At 38.8% G+C, this 18480-nt stretch overlaps 1 protein-coding gene across 31 annotated transcripts in view; it reads left to right on the plus strand.

Moving 5' to 3' along the window:
* Nucleotides 1–18480, plus strand: part of LOC106039565 (uncharacterized) — a 506901-nt gene that overhangs the window by 212379 nt on the left and 276042 nt on the right. The gene's annotated exons all lie outside the window — the stretch shown is intronic.

Here is an 18480-nt window from a genome sequence, read left to right on the forward strand (position 1 = left end):
TCTGGAGGCTTCAGATTATGCAAGGAAAAAAAAGGCATAGAGAATGTATTTTCTTACTCTCCATTGAAATGTGAAACCTCAAGTTGTAAATGCCATTAATAAAAACCCAAGGGTGTATTTGGAACTAGAGCATTTTACATAGCAGCTTTATGCACTGCTGCTATGCCACTAGGCTTATTAAAATATAATTTTAAGAAAATTATTACAATGGGGTGGAAAACCTACAGAGTTCATTTGAGAGGAGACAAAAATAATTAAAAAACACAGATTATCATCAATGGAATTCAGCTCCAGTTAATTTAAATCCACACTGGGTTGTTCTTACGTACTGCTTCTGAGAGACTACAGAACAAAACTAATCTTTATGCTGCAGGAAAACATGATTAAGATCACCCCACCTGAGAAGTTTGTCTTAAACTAAATTGCTGCATGTTTATGAGGACAAAAATGTTTAGTCTATGCAATGTGTGCATTAAATGTAGCTATGCCTTCAGTTGGCTTTTTGCCCTCAGTTTAAAATAATTTCCTTCTAAACCATACGTTACACCAATTCAAACATATACTAAAACAACCCTTACAATATTGAAATGGCTTTTACTGGTGCAGATCGACAGCAAATGGCATGTACTCAGCGCTGCATAAGCCATATGCTATAGAAAAGGTGCTACTGCAAATAGAAAATAGCTTTTCTCCTATTACAATGGCTTTGTGGTGAGTAGAGATTCCTGGTTTTAAAAAGCTGCAATTCACAGAGCTGTTTCTGCAGGCACCCCATCAGTGGCAAATGTCTGCCCCAACACAGCAGGGGCAGTGCTGGCCAACCTGCTACACAGGGTGCACACCTCGCCGCGTCCTCCAGCAGGGCTTCCCTGGCTTGCTTTGTTTGAGAAACTTCGTGGAGGCATATAATATCAAATCAATATGACAGATTTTTAGAAGTGCTGTATTAACTCCAGAGGTGATCTGCCATAGCTAAAAATCAGAAGTGATTTAGAAAATTTAGAGCATCTCTTTGGCAGCAGCCAAAGCACAGGAGCTGGGAGCAGGTGCCCAGAGATGGAAGGGACTTGGTGGCCGGCATGGGATATGCCAGCAGCATGAATGCGCTTGCTGCCTCTGCTGTGCCAGGTGATTTTGTGGCATGGAGCCCTGGGCTTAGGGATGGTGGCCCTGCAGTGCTCCTGCACCCATCAGCCTTATTCCCATGCTGGTCATGGCGAGATGAGTCGCTGAGTTTGTGCTTGTGCCTTCACAGGCTGCGTGTCCAGTGGGATCAGCTAAACCACAGCACTTGCAGGACAAAAGTGTTCCTGCCATACCACTTTGAAATAGCTGTACTATAAAAATTAACTCTAACTTCTGACAGGCAGAAATATAACTAAAGCTCAAGAAATAGAAAAAAAAAAGTCTTTTAAGCAAAACTCAGTTTGTCTTCTAGAGAAGAAGTAGTTCATAGCACGTATTTTATAAGCTCTTTTGTTGAGAGGCCAGCTTCAAATGCTAGCCTTGCTTATCAACATGTTGCACGTTTACCTGTGTAGCAGGTTTTGGTGTAACATCCTTCTGCCATTTTCCTTTCTTTTTCTTCTTGCTTTAATAATCGTGATTTTACATTATTTCAAATATTCCAGAAGTCACTTCACTCACCAGCACAACAATCAAGATTAATACATCCCATGAAGTTCTCACTTAAAAACCAAACAACAGCAAAATATTTTCCCAAATATTTATTTCTGAACAGAAAAGTCGCTGGAAAAATGGGATTTGGCCTATAGTAGGCATAACAAAATCTGTATGTTCAGCAAGAAAAAAATGTTCTGACATCCACTAGAGTTTCCAATGAAGCCTATGAGATGATGTGCATGGAGAAGTGCTTTAGAGGATTGCATATGACTGGCATCTTTGATCATCATTATACTTTCAGTTGGTCAAATGCAATCTATAATAATAGCTTGTCACCAGTTACCTTTGTTTTTCTGCTCCTTGCCAAAGCATGTGGCTAAATGTGCTTTCAGCTCAGCTTGCTGCAACTATTCCAGTCTTTTGAAGGTCTCTCCCACACTCTTGTAAGCTCATTTGGGGGTAACGTATTATGATAAACTGAAGCATCCCCAGGCATTATCTGTTCCTCGGATAGACAGTAAATTGTCCCAGCACACTTCTTGCCATGGGGGGCATCTGGCAAAGGTATAGTTCTGTGTAGGCTTCTGTGTTAGGCACACTGGGACAAGGTTTTGACGGCTGGTGGTCTTTTCTAAGGCTTCTAGCTGACTTCCATTCTCTGTTTTCTCACCGCGATCACTACCCTGCCAGGTAATGTTTGCCCAAGGTAAAGCGTCCCTTTGAAAATTTGTTTAAAGCTTTTCCATGCAGTAAGTTATTCTCTTGATCATGTAAGCTGGCATATGAATGCTATTAGGTTTTTACATGCTCACCTTCTCTTGAAACTTTTGCTACTTCAAGGTCAGTTTGTTTTGTTAGATACAAACATATACATGTCTCATTGAGTTAAATACTTGTGTTAATGTCAAGGGAAGAACTTAGTCAACATTCAAAAATTCTTGAACCATTCCTGTTCATCTGTATTGGGTCATTGTTTGTCCCTGGAATTTACCAATGTCCTCTGAATAATCAGTGAATTTAAGCTGATTTGCTTCCTTCTGTCTTACTAATATTCACTCGAAAATCCAAATTGATCTGTGTTGTTTCTATTCAGAATGTAGCTGGTATAATTCAACTTTTTGATCACACAGGCCCTCTCAGCATGGTTCAATCTACCACTAATGGTTCATAAAGCCAGGCAGTCTGTTTTCCAGTGAATTGTAGTGTAACAATTCTTCTTTGTGTTAATGTAGACTCCTCCCTGTTTCAGTGAGGAGAATCAACACTGAAATGCTTTTAAACAATCTGTAGGGAAAGGAGACCTGGTACTGCATGTATGAATTTGGCAAGGCTGTTGGCCGTTTTCACTGTGTCCTACATTCATTCTTTCCTTCTCAACTGTCTTTCTTAAAAATGGAGAATGAGATAAACTCACCAAATTAATTTCTACCTGTCAACTAAAAATAGTATTTCTTTCTATGTTTTTGGGACCATGCACTAGGCCATGGTTACCGTTTTTTTTTTTGTTTTTTTTTTTTTAAGAGTTTCTGGTTCTCTCTCTGGATGGTGTCAATGGCAATAATCAAAGGCACGAGTTCCTAAATACAAACCTTGTATGCCGTATGATAAAGATTTTGAAAAAGTATATGGATTTTTTTTGTTGTATATACAATAGGTACCACTGTGTAATTAATGAGAAATATTAAACTGCTATTCATTTTTTTATTTAGAAAGCAATTCTAGTATTATGCAGCTGTAAAATAGTAAGAGTGATTTTAGCATTTATATGTGCTGATAAGTTTTGCTGGCTGTTTTTCTAAAATGGATGATTTGCATAGGTACCTTCCTACAGGTTACGCTGGGCTGCTCAAAGAATGTAGGGAGTTTGTTTTCCATGCATACGTACAGTCATTGTCTGATACCTTGCCACATCTGGATTGCAGGAATCATATTAGTCTCACTATCTGCTTATCTGCTGCTTTCATGGGATCTACCATTCTCAGGCAATGATTGCCAAGCTTTTTTTTTCTTTTTTTTTTTTTTTTTCCTCCCCAGTAGGCTTCTCTGGGGTACCCTCTTTTATTCTTATGTGAGCCCAACAACATCAGTAAACGTTTTAATGGCTAGTGATATTATGGCCTGGATTTTGTTTGAAAACACATAATTCAAATCAAGTAGCCTTTGAGAATGGTTGGAATATCACTTTTAGTAAGATTTGGACTAAGTGTTTAAAAACTATTTAATTTTAAAATGACTGCTTAAAAAATAATTGATTTTACACATGTATTAAATAGAGCACTTAATTTAGGATGATATAGGAGGTGTTGTGTGATGATTTTTAATTCCTGGTAGTACTTCCTAACCATTTCTAAAATTTATACTTTGCTTGAAATTGCATTTGTATACTCAAAGCTGATTGCTAGTGAAACATTGCATACTTCATTCATGTACCGTTCTACAAATCACTTACAGCAATCTGCAGTCGTCATAAGCTAAATATAGACCTCCTAGTGTCCTATCTAGCTAGTCAGTATAGACAATAACATGATCTATGGCAGAGGAGATAGGATATGAAGTATTACTGTCTGCTTTAATAAATTCATGTAACCATTCATCTATAAAAAGTATATTTAAACCTAGTTTTATGGACAAACTTTCAAGAAAAAATATGGCTGAAAGAACTAGTTATATACTTGGAATTAAAAAAAAAAAAAAAAGAAAAGGTGATCATGACCTATGATGCCATAGTATTATGAAGCCCAGCTGATAACCTGAGAGGATGATGCATTTTATTACTTAGTCTCATTTGTCCATTCACCTCTATATCAATTTAATTCAGAGGAGGGAGCTTTTCTGGGCTTAGTATGTTGCTCAGGCATAATAACAAACAGTTTTTTATCAGATAGCACATTCAAATTTCCTATAAAGCTCTACTATCTGTCGACTGCTTTGCTGTTTCCTTGATGTTTGAGAGCATCCTGTCCTCTGGCAGGCCTGTAGCAGGACTCATGTCAGGGAAGCAGTAAAAGCACAGAGATCCTTTCATGGACCCAGGCATGGGCTGTTGGGTTTGCAACCCTTCTGCACTGTTGGGACCTCATGGACCTTCTGTTAGGGTGCCCCCCTGATAACCCCGGGACAATACAGCAATGTCATGTTTCCATTTCCCCTCTGCTGTGAACCATCTGAGAAGTGGGCATATATTATTAGTCCCTGTAATCACCCTGGCAGCATGAAAAGACTGACTTTTGTTCTACTGTCTCCTACATTTGCCCATTACGATGTAGTACTAATATAAATAGAAAGTTGTATATACCCCATTAGAGAAGTAAAAAGACTTTTCAGAAAAGTAACACGCTTCCTAGTCCTGATGTCCTCATCCAAACTGTAATAGAGTTGGTAAGGTTCTTTTCATCTTCATTTTACATGCATCTCACTTTCTCAAAAGCAATTAAAATTCATGGTTTTAATTCACAGTTTTCCCTTAAATAAATTAGAAAAATCCAGAACATTTTTATTTTATTATGAAACTATTCAGAAGTAAGTTCTGATAATTTCATGCATTGGCATAAATCTTTTATATGCAATCCTTCTTCATGATGCATTTTGAAGTTATGATCTGTAGAGTTTGGAAGAAAATCTGAGTAGAATCTGAACAAATCCTGTCTGGTCCAGTCATGTCAGTGTGTGGTATGGTCTGGAGAGCCATTTCCCCACAGATTATGCCATCATGGAGAGGTGTTATGATACATGAATGAAAGGAAGGGTAAAATCTGGAAATGTGTATGTAAGCCTCACAGTTACAACTGTCTAGCCCTGTGTCTAGACAACAATGTCCTAATTGCTCAGCAGAGATGTTGTTGAGCTTCAGAAGCAGCAAACAATTTGGCCAGAAAGTTATGCTGTAGAAAATCAGGAAGCTGAATACTTAGTGGGTAGTTTGGATCAGAAGGCAGTGAACAGGGTTTTTTTTAACTCATGCCCTCTAAGTTGGGAACACCCTTTAATGTTGAGTTACTGAATGAGCCACCTTGCTATCTTAAAATACTTATCTTTATAGGATCTTTTTATTCTACCTCTAGGGAGCCAGAAAGCTGTCACACAGCGTATACTTCTATCTTTAGATAAAAAGGCTTTTTCAACTCAGCAAGTTGTGGTTGGTTGAGATAATGCAAGGTTTTGATAGCAGTAAAATAGCCTTAGCACAAATGAAAGAGGTTTTTGCCGAGAATCTTCATCAGAAGTTAGTTTCCAGATTTGCTACCAAGTGTAATACTTCAAAGAAGCCTGGGTTAGAATTAAGAATAGTTGGATGTAGGTTAAAACTGAATTGTGTCTCTTCTCAGCGTGGGACTGCCTAAAGGTAAAGATTAGAACCAGAAATCCATACTCTATAAACAGCTACCTTCTTTAAGTTGGTAGTAAAAAGTTACCAACCGCTATTGATCTGGTGATCCCAGTATTCCTAAATTAATAGCAAGAGCTATAAAGATCTGAAGCATAAATGCTTATTGTAGCTTGTTATAGATTAGAAGGTCAGATGAAACTCCTGAGATACAGTCTGGTTATTTTTTGTTCTTTGTCTGCCTGTGGGTCAATAACATTTCTCCAAAAAACTTTGACATCTCAAGAAGCTAACTCAGTACTCTGAAAATGCTGGCACAGTCATTGCCTTCTGAAGTAATTAGTGCTTGAAAAAGGCAAAGGTGTTACAGTGTGCAAGTGTGCTCACCTTGGTAAGCCAGTTCCTCTGCTGTGGCCAGATTCGATATCTACTGGTGGCATTGGGAGACTCCAGTAAAAAAATAAAACTCAAACCACTATACTGTTTGATCAATATTTTCAATCAATTTTAATTGCTGAAGAAGGCAGTTTAGAAACCCTGCTAGGAATCGTATCTCAAGTCAATTTTAGTACTTTGGCATGAAAAGAGGAATTTTAACCTGATGGTCTTCTAAAATGATAAAGGTAGATTTAATCATTGCAAAAATGTATTCAAACATCAAATTATAATCAATAGTTAGTTCATGGATTTTACCAATGGAAGTATATTGAAGATGAATGCCTTTTAATGGCAAGGGTTTAGATCCATTACTGAGGGACAATATCTTAGAGATCAGTAAATTATATGTGTTATTAGTTCTCTTTCATATCTATGCCAAATAATGAATTGCCTTTTATGATTTAACCTTGGATGCAGAGGAATTCCTTGGCAGAGTGTGTGTACAAAGGGGAAAGCACCTCAACCTCTAGTGAGGACGAGGTGTTTTAATAGTTCATATGCAATACAACATCACAGGCTGTCATTAAACAGAAGCAATACAGATCAAATAATATCAAGTCAAATGAATCAAAAGGCAAACTTCTTTATTTTTTCTAAATGTGTGAGTGCATTTAATCTTTCTATATTCATTTAGTATGTAAACATCTGGAGTGATTGAGAATTATCTGGATCTGCAGTTCCCATATCATTGCACTGTCTGTATACTTGCAAAAGACTTGGAGCCCAGAGAGTTTATGCTACATGTATTGGATGATGAAATGCAAAACAAACCTTCCTCTAAGAGTGGTTGTCTGCAATTTGTTCACCTCCATTTTCCAAGGTTGACACCTAAACCGACTAGTCATACATGACCTGAGGAAGCAGAATTGCATCTCACATTTGCTTGGGTTTATAGAGTTCAGAAGGTTGATTATATGTTTTCAATAGCAATTTTTCAGCCCAATAGTTTATTGTAGCAATCACTGTGCAACAGTTCCTATTGTAGAAATGCACAGAAGATATAATATCATAATATAGCAGTTTCAGGACTACCCTTTTTTTTTCTTGCTTCATCTCCTATTTTTCAAACTTCTGTAACAAGCATCTGGGCTGTTACATCAGATATGTTGATCATTAATTTGGGTTTTCTTATATAAACAATAAAGCAATGAGCATACATAATATTAAGAATCTTGAGAGTGACATGCTATTCAGCTGCAGCATACATTAGAGTAAAATGATTTTCAGCGGCAGCAAATCTGGTAAATGATTTAAAACAGAGAGCATCACCTAGAATTCCTTGGAAATAGTCTTTCTCTGAGGCAAACCTACCAGGCTGTAGGGAGCAAAACAAGTCAAGATGCAAAAATCTATAATGGTAGAAATCCAGAGTAGAGGAGCACAGGATTTATATAATCTGATTTGGTTCTTGACAGGAAATGCACAAAAGAGCCTTAGCTTTAAAGAGTGCACATAATACCTACTCTAGATCTCATTGTACACTGCCACCCACGAAGCACCTGCCAGCTCTAGAATAAACCTAAAACTTCTGGTAAAAGACCAAAAGCCAAACTATGTGCCACAGGAGAACATAAAATCCTATGTTCTCTCCTGAGATGATTGGGGAATATGCTCAGTAAAACCACACATTATCTTAAGAAGTTGTCCATGCCCCAAAGCAAAAGCACAGTTCTGGAAAATGACATGACTAGATAGATATGTAAAAGCAGATGTGAGTTAATGGGAAGAAAATTCTGCTTCCTCTTTATATGGGGGACTTTCTGCACTCCACTCTTCATCAGTCTAGATGGACAGAAGTCTTAATCTTGAGAAAAGCAGGGAAACAGCTCACAGAACAAGTTGATGTCTCCATGTCATCCTATTACTTCCCCAACCTTTTTCTCTATTCATTATCTGCAAGCAGACTCTATATCTATGAATCTATATTTTGCTGCATGTTCTGAATAACTACAGTAAGATAGTTATCCATGTGCACAATTACAAGTTCAGTCCTCAGACCTTTATCATCTCAGATCCCGTAGCTTCCATTTTAGCTTGATGAATCTTGTTTAACAACCCTCTCCCAACAGCTCTTCAGAATGCTACACATGTATAGAGAGTGATAATGAAAAGAAGCGTAGTGTTTGCTTTTGTAATGTATGCCATAATTTCCATGAACTTGTCATTTTCTGAGCATAAAGGATATGTAGAAAAGTTTTGTGCTGTTCTGTCTGTCCTTTACTCAGTAATTAAGAGTGCACTGATACTGATGCATTGTAGGCAGATACTATCCAAGTCTTGACAAAGAACCACAATTATTCGTATAATTTATCATCATGGCCATCGTGAATACTAACTAGAACACTTCTTGATCAGAATTGTCAAAAGGCACTTCCACTGCTCCTCTCCCAGAGAACATATTTTCTTGCAGATGCTGCCTTTCATGCTAACTACAAAGAATCTCTCCTGCTTAATTTTGCATTTTTCTGGCCTTGAAGAAACATAGCACTGTAAATGTGTCTATCTTTTCATCCTCCCGTTCTCTCCTGAATAGATTTTTATAGAAAATTATTTCATGTGTTTGTTAACATGGTTTTCTTGGTAGCATAATTCTTGAGGCTGACAACTTTTTTTTTTTTTCCTCAAATACATACTGTTAGTCCTTCATCTCTACCCACATGGTAGAGAGCCTAGATTGGAGGACCTAATTCTGTTCATGGCATGTAGAGTTTTGGTTCCACTGCCTTCAAATGAGCTAATTCTGATTTATACTGTGGATATAATAGCAGACTCAGGCTTTACAATAATAGACAATAATATGGTGTTTTTTATGTAGGTAAAAACTCAGTTCCACTCCGGGATGCGTGTGCAAGTTCCCATTGACATTGCACACACTGTTGGATATCTGGGGGGAGAGAGGGTTTGACCCTGAACTGGAGAAATGGTTCAAGCTACCACACCTACTTTTCTCTTTTATGGGAAATTTTATCACACCCAAGGGTATGCGGCTTGTCATTTGGGAGCTGTGTACTTTGTAACCTCAGTGAGAGACAAGAATTTATAAACTTGGCAACGGTTTCAGTACTTCTGCCAACCCTCGTTCATTATTCAGGGGGCAGGATCTGTTGCATATTTCAGGAATACTTGCAGAGTGATCTACTTGGGGCTCAATTAGTTGGTCTTAAATTCCTGTAGTCCTGCTCTAATCCCTGATGATAATTCACTTCTTAATATAGTGTTTTGTTTCTATATTAGATTTTCATAAATTAGTGCTCAAGTTGTAGCATTGATTTAGAAAATACAGTAAGTGTGAATCTTCCTGATTCTCTTTTATTTTCAATAAGCATCTTTGGGGAAAATTTCAGTAGATAATTTATGGCTTTTCAACCATATGTATGTTGGTAGACTGCTCTATGTGGCACTGGGGTCCCTTTAAAAATACGTTAGAAAATTCCAGACTTGCAGGAAGTACTGGGCAGTATTTTGTGCAACCTTCAGAAGATAAAACTGGAGACTAAGCATTTTATATCAATAGAGATGGGCAGACAAACAAACAAACAAAAAAAAAGGACCATATGTGGTAAAGCACAAGATCTACTTGTATGCACAGTAACTGTGGAAAGCTGTATTTGCACTCACCCCTTTCCATACAAACAGAAACACAGGACTGTAACACAGAACATGTTGTACTGGGTTGTGCTGGTACTTGCCCTTTACACAACCCGTCCCTGGAGAGCTGACCATATGAACCAAAAAAGCTCTGCTGTCTGACTTCTGTTGGTTATGGGGTTGTCCATTTAAATAAACCAAGTAGGAATGAACTGTTAAAAGGGGATTCAGCTATGAAATTCTGTGGTGGAGAACAGAAACCAGTTGCCTAAGCAGAAAGAAGAAATCAAACAGCAAAGTTGGTATCCTGCTCTGCATGCCGATGACAGGATGTCTACACGTTATACTTGTTTACATTTCCACCGTGCACAGTAACTGTGTGAAAGTATATGCCTAAATAGTGATAAGACCATAATTAAACTTGAATAGCATATCCAGCCTTAATGGAACTGAACTTGTTCTAGTCCCTAGAGAGTGCCATGAAAGCATAGTGTAACATTTAAACTTTTGATTGTAATAGAATGTCCATAAATTCTACAATAACTTCCTACAAACTCTTCATATGAATTAACAAAAAAATAAAATAAAATTGTTTGCAGGTGCTGAGTGATGCCTTACTTTATTTGCTTTAGTAAAGCATGCTGTCTGTATCACTCTTTGTTAGCACCACTACGGCAGCTCAGGACTGGCAGCCTGGGGGTGCTGAGTGTTAGACTGTGCTTTGGCGATGTCAGGTTGCTTGTGTTCTGGCCTCCACAGATGATAAAATGCTTCTTTGCCAATGCTGGCTTCAGGCTGTAGATCAATACTTTTGCTGTTTTCTGGGAACCCCACAAGCCTACCTTGGTGGGGGGGATGTCTGTTGAAGAGCCAGAATTTGGGAGAGAAAGTAAGTTGTTTTGTTGGACCTTGTTAAAGCATAAGCATGATAGTTCTTTAGTCTTTGTGTATGAGTGGGCATCTATAGCTGTCTATGTTCTCTCCATTGTAAGTTTTGGATTTTCTATTATGTCATGAGACTATAAATTGACTGGAGAACACTTCTAGAAGGCTTTTAGTGGTTTCATCACCACTTAAAGGCAGAGGGCGGTTACTTTCCTACCATTTTTGGTGCTGCTTTTAACATCTTTGACACATTTAGTAGTCTTCTCTATACTGTTAAGAGTTTAGGGGCACATCACTGAATGATGACAGAGAAAATAACACAACATTCTTGTACGAGATAAATAGAAATTTTCTACAGTACATTTCAGTAAAGAAATGAGTGAGGAAGAGGTTTATTCTTTCCTGCTTTTAAAGAGCACAACAATACTTTTATGATGTAAAAACATTTAAAACAAAATAACTTTCTAATGCTGAATCCTAAATGACAAGGAAGTTAATAATTATATTCACACTTGAAAACATTTCTTTAGGGTTCATTGGCATTTCTTTCTGAGTGGATTAAGTATATCATGTACGTTGTGCCAGACCTGTGCCATATGCTCGATTGTCATGTGTTGTCTGGAAGTCTGCTCTTGGAAGCGTCGTCTGATTTATACCGATTGTAGCTCTTGCCTTCCCAAGAGCTAAAATTGCATGTGAAATGCATGGCAACAGCAGTGGAAGCACCTGCTGGCATCCTGTATTTATAGATGAAGACACCGAGTTGTGGGTGGGCTATGATAGCAGTCCAGTGGTGGCAGTGCAGCTCCCAGCAGGATCAGCGCAGTGTCTGGCTCCTGAACCACAGCAACCATCCAGCCCTATGCAGCGCTGCCAGCCCCTCTCCTCTGCTTTCCTCATCCCTCTGGCTCATGCAGACAGGCTGCCCCACTCTACCCAGGCCACCTCTTTGTCCCCATCTCACAGCTGGGGGCTGTCAGGAGGCTTCATGGAGTCCCCTCCTCTTGCCTCCCCAGCCAACTTACCCCTCAGGAGCCACAGAAGGAACTGCAGAGAAAGTCCTGCATGGGCTCTGGGGTATGACTGGAGGATTTAGCTCTAAAAAGTACACTAATCACTGCTGTGAAGGTACATCTAAGGAATCAGAGGCTTATAATCGGGCCATGTTTTGGATAATTTCTGAGTGACAAATGAACTGCCAGAAACTGGGATATCGCTTGTAGGAAAAATTGGAGGTACACTAGAACATCTCAACAGAAAGCTCTAGGTGTTTTTGCCATAAATAATGCCTTTCTTTCCTAAATTCACTTCAGAAAGTAATTTTCAAAAACTAGTATCTGAAACTTTCTAAAAAGACTGGCAAATACCCACAGTGAAAAACTTCGGCCTCCCAGAGTTACTGCACTGGGTCACGCATTGGAGTCAGGGTACTTACATTCTAGGTAGTGCTACCATCTCTAGCTAAAGTTAATATAAAAATGATTCGTGTCCTACAAGTAAAACCTGGTGTTTTTAAACCAAGTAGTTACAGATATGCTTTTAATAACATTGGTGAATGTTTGAACACCTTTTACTCTATTAAACATATCATTCTGGGATGGCAGTTTGAGGCATCAGATGTCACACTAAGGGAGATGCTTTCCCCTCAAAGGCATCTGGGCTCGTTTGCCAATTTTTCGGACAGTTACTGCTGGCAGCTTGAATTTGCCTGCAGGTCATTAGTGTGGATAGGATGCTAATAAGCTTTCTGAGCTGCATTATTCTCCTGGCACTGTTTTTAACTTATTTTGCACTTTGAAAAACCAGTGCCTTTTAATTCTGTGAATGTATTAAGGTCTTGCATAAATTCATTGATGAGATTTCTTCATAAATTTTCTCCTTGATTCCAAAAGCACCATTGCTCTTGTTGTGAGATATATTTTCAGAATACTAAATACATTTGGGGTAATCCACACCTTTTAAAGTACCCTAAGATCTATTGCACTGTTCTCTGGAATTTGAAGAAACAGGCATAGACAGATATTTTCATTTATAACAGTAGATTTTTATGTGAAAATCTTTCACTGTAGCAAGTTCTAAAATTTAAATGCTGTATATGAAGCATATATTTATCTTCTTTTTACTTCTTTTTCTTCTCTTTTCCTATTTCTTTGAGTTACATTTAGTTTGGATCTTGTCATCAACTCCATTCTCTAGTCTTACAATTTGTGAAGTTTGGTTTTTAACCTTGTATATTTAAATTGCTCTGTGTAGGTATTCAAAGAGTATTTTGAAAAGATGTTGGAGATGTGCTGAGCATGTCAATGCCTGAAGACCTTCCCTCTTGATTCCATTCATATTTACCTTTTAACTGTATAGTGGCTGCCTTTATAATTTGTCAAGAGGGATGAAAGCTGATTTCTCTTCCAGTGCTGCACAGGGCACTGTCATAGTTAAAGGTACTGATAGATTGCGTCCAAACTGGTCGGAGCTTTTTTCTTCCCAGGTATTAGGGGCAAGGCTTGATCTAAGAACATAGTTCTCCCGCACATGTTTGTTCAAAACCAGTGAGAGCAGTGATTGCAGGGCAAAATGAAGTGAAATGAATAAGGCAAAATGAATAAAAACTCTTTTGGTGTGACATTAGTTGTGACCTTTAAGAATTATTTTCTGAATGACCAGTTGAGACATACAGCCGGGAATAAGTCTGTGAAAAGGAAATCAAGCATCTTGGATGTCCACTATATCCACAGAAAACTAGAGACAATGTCTTTCAATGTTGTACTTCAGACAGAGGCCAAAAGTTGCTTTGAGTTGCATTATAACTAATCCAGTCACTTGAAGTCTTGGTTAAAACTTATTCATAACACATGTTGAATTGTTAAAGAAAAATCTGGGCAGTTGTCTATGAAGAGAAATGGAGGTTTAGTAAGAGAGCAATGAAACATTCCCAGACATGTTTTCCAAACATATTTCTCTTTCAACTAGATGGTGGTAGTTTTAAAAATAGCTCAAAGACAACTTTTACTTCCCTTTGTTGCCTTGGTAGAATAAAAACAAATGATATCTGAGACTTCTTAGGATTTTTAAGTCCCCAAAATATTTGATTTTCATTAAATATATCATTGATTCATCTAGATAATGCCTTTCTCCTCTGTCTGCTTACCAGACAGCTAAAATGTGTAAACCCTCAATACAAATTATGTTGAATTTATTTTCACTGAGTACATATGTTCTTTTATCCTATGATTATTTGTAAATCAAGTTTTAATTTTTGTTTTGTTCTGCCACTTGTCTTTTTATTTAATCTCATTTTTAAGTCCTTGTGTGTTCAGAAGTCCTAGCAATGACATAATGGCATCTTGACACCTTGTGAGAGCTTTAAGATGTGGAAGACAGCGCCAACCAACATCCCCTGTGGTTTGGGATAATGCTGTTCTAACGACGGTGCTTTACTAACGACGGTGCTTTACTGTAACACATTTTTATGGTCTGTGCAATTCTTGTAAGGGTTTTAAAATACCAATCAAATATTAATGACAAAACCCTGACATTACTTTAAATAGATAAATCAATAAGAGTGATGTTACAGTGTTCTGGAAGGGCTTCAATTCAGCAGAAGGGTGATTTACTTGTTGCTCTGGACAGTTGTGTGAGAGCAATGCCAGCCATGGGGCTGCTGGGGACAGGAGGGGTGGTGGCCTGGGCACATCTGATGCTGGGGAAGGTGGGCACTGTGGCATGGCAGGCACTTCTGGCATGGTCGGTGATCCTGCTCTGCGCATGGGGCAGGTGCCGCAGCCCATGGCCTTCTCACAGCCCCTGCAAACCCCTTGCCTCGACTTCAGCCATGCTTTTGCTGTCATTTAAGGCCAGAGTTGCATGAAGGCTTTAAGTCACCATTGCTACTCAAAGAGGCTCAGGGTCTGCTGTCCCCTTTCTTTGACCAGTGGGGTTCGAGCAGCTACATGGAGACCTGGGCTGTTGGGTTGAGCCAGGCTGGCAGTAAGCTGGCAGGAAAAATAATTAATGGTGTATGATCTGAGTCCTCCCTGCTGGATGCGTTCCTGGTGTGTATCCATGATTCCTGCGTACCCAAGAAAACTGACTTTGATGGTAATTCGATAATTTCAAATTCAATTTTGAAATCACAGTTTAAAGCTGCTGCTCGGCAAGGCATAGCAGATGAGCTCTACATAAACAACTCGCAGCACCACCGTTCCTCATTCCGTCTCTGTGTGTGAGATATTTACTGCTGTGCTCTGTCTAGTACACGAAATAAAACTTGATGAAAAATAATTTCTCATTTTCAGAACGGGGTGCTTCTTGGTCTAGTTAGGGCAACAACGATCATCTATTCTGAAAGAAATACCAGTAGGCAATGCATCTGGTCATATGGCAGGTCTGTATGGTGGCTTCTGGTTTGTGTGTAAGAACCAGCACTGGGAGATACGTTGTATAGCCTAGTAGTATTCTTGCCTTCAGTGCTGGAGCAAGAATGTGTTAAAAAAAATCTTGATAAAGTGTTTAGTTTTGTTTTTAATTAGAAAATGCCCTTTCTTTGATACCAAAATGGTTTAAAAAAGTGGTGACTGATTTTTCTTTTTTTTGTAAATACTTTTTAGGGATTTTTGACAAGCTCCATGCTTGATTTGTATTTTTAAAATATTACTACATATATTATGTGATATAATTTACAGTACAAAAGGAGAGGAATGCAACATCAGAACAAAATATTTAGGATATCCTTATTTTATACACAAAATAATTTGTTGTTTAGAATTTTAATTTTGTAAGTTATATTCCCACACTGGTTCGTTTCAAAACTTTCTGTGCAGTGGGAATTGCGGACTTTGACCAGGTCTAGCTGGAAGGCTCAGCTCCTTGAGCAATCCAGGATTCACAGAGGGAAGTGCAAACCATACACCATTGCCGTATGGAGAGAGTTAGTCTTAACAGGATTTTTACACTGCAGAATATTTGGATGTGATTGTTAGGTTCTGAGCAAGAAGTAAAATGCACAGTCCCTAACTAGGAGCTGCCACAGGGGGCGGGGAGTGAGTACCCTGGTTTACATTCACTTCTCCATAAGAAGGTGAGTTTTCAGCTCCCTTCACCGACCTTGCAAGTTGTTTCTGAGGCTGCTCGCTGGGTAGGCAATTGCTGGCATTATTTTTTGCCTTGCTTCTGCCATGGGCATGGGAGCTGGCATTTAATCGTCAGTGCTCCCACCAGAACACAAACGGGCAAGAGCTCTTCCAAGAGGCAATGTTTCTTGTTGTTTCTCTTTCATACTGCTTTGCCTGCAAGTCACTCACTAAGGAAGGGGCAGGAGGGCTTTGCGTTCCCCTCTGTCATTCTGAGCTCACCCCTGCTTGGGAAATCAGATTAAAAAGACAATGATGGGACTTGTGAATTTGTTGTATGAGTATTCGCACAATTGGAAATTGGGTAGGATCTGCAAAAACAGTATCTATAATTAATGCATAGGAAATGCTTATGTTCTTTTCCTAGTCGTCTAATTAGGATAAATGTATGTATTTCTACACAGCTCATTAGGAGAGAGCATGGGAGTCCGCTGAATACATGTGGAAAGGGGGAGTTATCTTTTAAAAACAAAGTAAGCGATGAGGGTAGTGCACTACTAGCGTAATGCTTAAGTACTCAGGAGCTCAGGGAGGCATGACTAAACTGCTGTAATAGCTTGGGGGCTGCAGAATACAAGAAGTGGAATGAGTGACTGGTAAGTAATAATGGCAGTCCTTTTTTCTTGATCCTCCTTTTCCCTTTGTTTTCACTTGCAAATCATGAATATTCACAAGTCTGCATGAACTACATGTTCAGCATTCCCGCTGTGCGCTGCCATGGTTAACACTTTTGCTTTTGTGGTCCTATTGATACTAAAAGGCCTTACTTAAATGTATTCAAAGGGTGAGTTTACTTTTTCTTTCACATGCTACTCAGCTAACTTTATTTACATAATGCCCCAGTGACTGGTTCAGGTGCTCTAATTTCCTTTGTACTCCCATAACTACCTCTCAAGGTTAGTGTGAGGCTTTATCCGTCATTAGTTAAGATTTGGATTATTATTTTTTTTAACTCTTCAAACAGTTTTCCTGGATTATAACTTGCCAGATCCCATGGGTTTAGATTCCCGTTTCAGTTTAGACAGTTATTATGGTGATGTTATTATTATCAAAATTATTCATTTGTGTAATTTGTGCTGGAAAGGATGGATACAGAATTTAGGGCAGGAAGGCAAGAAAGGAAGTTGTCCTGTATGAGGGAGAGCAGCGGGAGTGCATGGTGCTCTGCCTGGGGAAGGTGGTGAGCCAGCTGAGAGCTTTTGGGGCAGACTGACATGGGTAACATTGTGGTGGTTGTATGCTACATATCAACTGATTAGAAAGAAGATATACATGAAACCTTCTTCAGAGAGCTGGAAGAAGCCTCATGTTTGCAGGCCTTGGTCCTCATGGTGTACTTTCACCATCTCGGTATCTGCTGGAAGGGCAAAGCAGCAGGGCACCTGCATCTAGGAGGGTTTTGGAGTGCATCAGTGGTAACTTCCTAACACAGGTGGTCGAGGAACCAATGAAAGGTGGCTCTGTGCTGGACCTGGTATCTACAAACAAGAAAGAACTGGTTGGGGGCAACCTTGGCTGCCACAACCATATGTTGGTCCAGATCTGAATCCATGCAGGAGTCTGCATGAATGAACAAGGAGCTCCTGGAAAACAAAACAAAACAAACAAAAATAAACACAGAAAGGTAGCCTGCAAGAGGTTGAAATAGAGTCAGGTGATGTGGGAGGAATAGAGAGAGAACTGGAGCATCTGTGGGTTGCTCCAGGCACACAATGCAAACCTCCTGCCACACCTGCTTCTGTGTGGGGCCGATGAAGCGTCTGAGCTGAGCTTTTGGCATAGCCATAAATACCCTTTTTGGCTCTGCACTGTCCATTTACCAAAGTGTGGAATTATGAAGCGAGCTTAAAGTGACTGAACTGGATCCAGTAAACATCCAGTGCACTGATGATATTTGGCTGGAAGATGGAATAATTAAGAAAGTTTACATATTCGCTAATTTTTCAGAGATTTGTGGTATAAATAAGTGACATCTTTTAATGTATTCAGAAGTTACTTTAAAATGCTGATACCACAAATCTCACTTGGCTGCCTTTATAATGACTTTATTTTTCATTACTGGAATTATGAAAAAGGTTCTAACACACGTATCTGTCAGGTTTTGAATTGTATGCAACTTAGAGGGAAAGAGGATATCTCTGGGCTCAGATAAAGCCACAATCTTAATAGACTTGTCTTGGAATAGCTTATCTGCTGTTCTTAACTACTAGCTGCAGACAATGTAAAAATAATTGCACTGCTCTTGAAGGTGTCCATGGTCTAATTACCTATTGTAATTTATTAGGGTTACCATATCTATATTAATCTGATACCATATTTTGCAAAGAACACTTTTTCAAAATGAAAAAGGAACACTATAATATATTTGACACTTTTTTTCCTTTATGTCTATAGTTGCTGTTGTAATTAAAGAGCACGAAATCACGGCAAATAGAAGGGGAAACAAACTACTCTCAAAGCCCAGTATTAGGTCATAAACACTTGCCTCAGATGGGA

The sequence above is a fragment of the Anser cygnoides genome, chromosome 12, assembly GCF_040182565.1.
Source record: "Anser cygnoides isolate HZ-2024a breed goose chromosome 12, Taihu_goose_T2T_genome, whole genome shotgun sequence".
Lineage (NCBI taxonomy): Eukaryota > Metazoa > Chordata > Aves > Anseriformes > Anatidae > Anser > Anser cygnoides.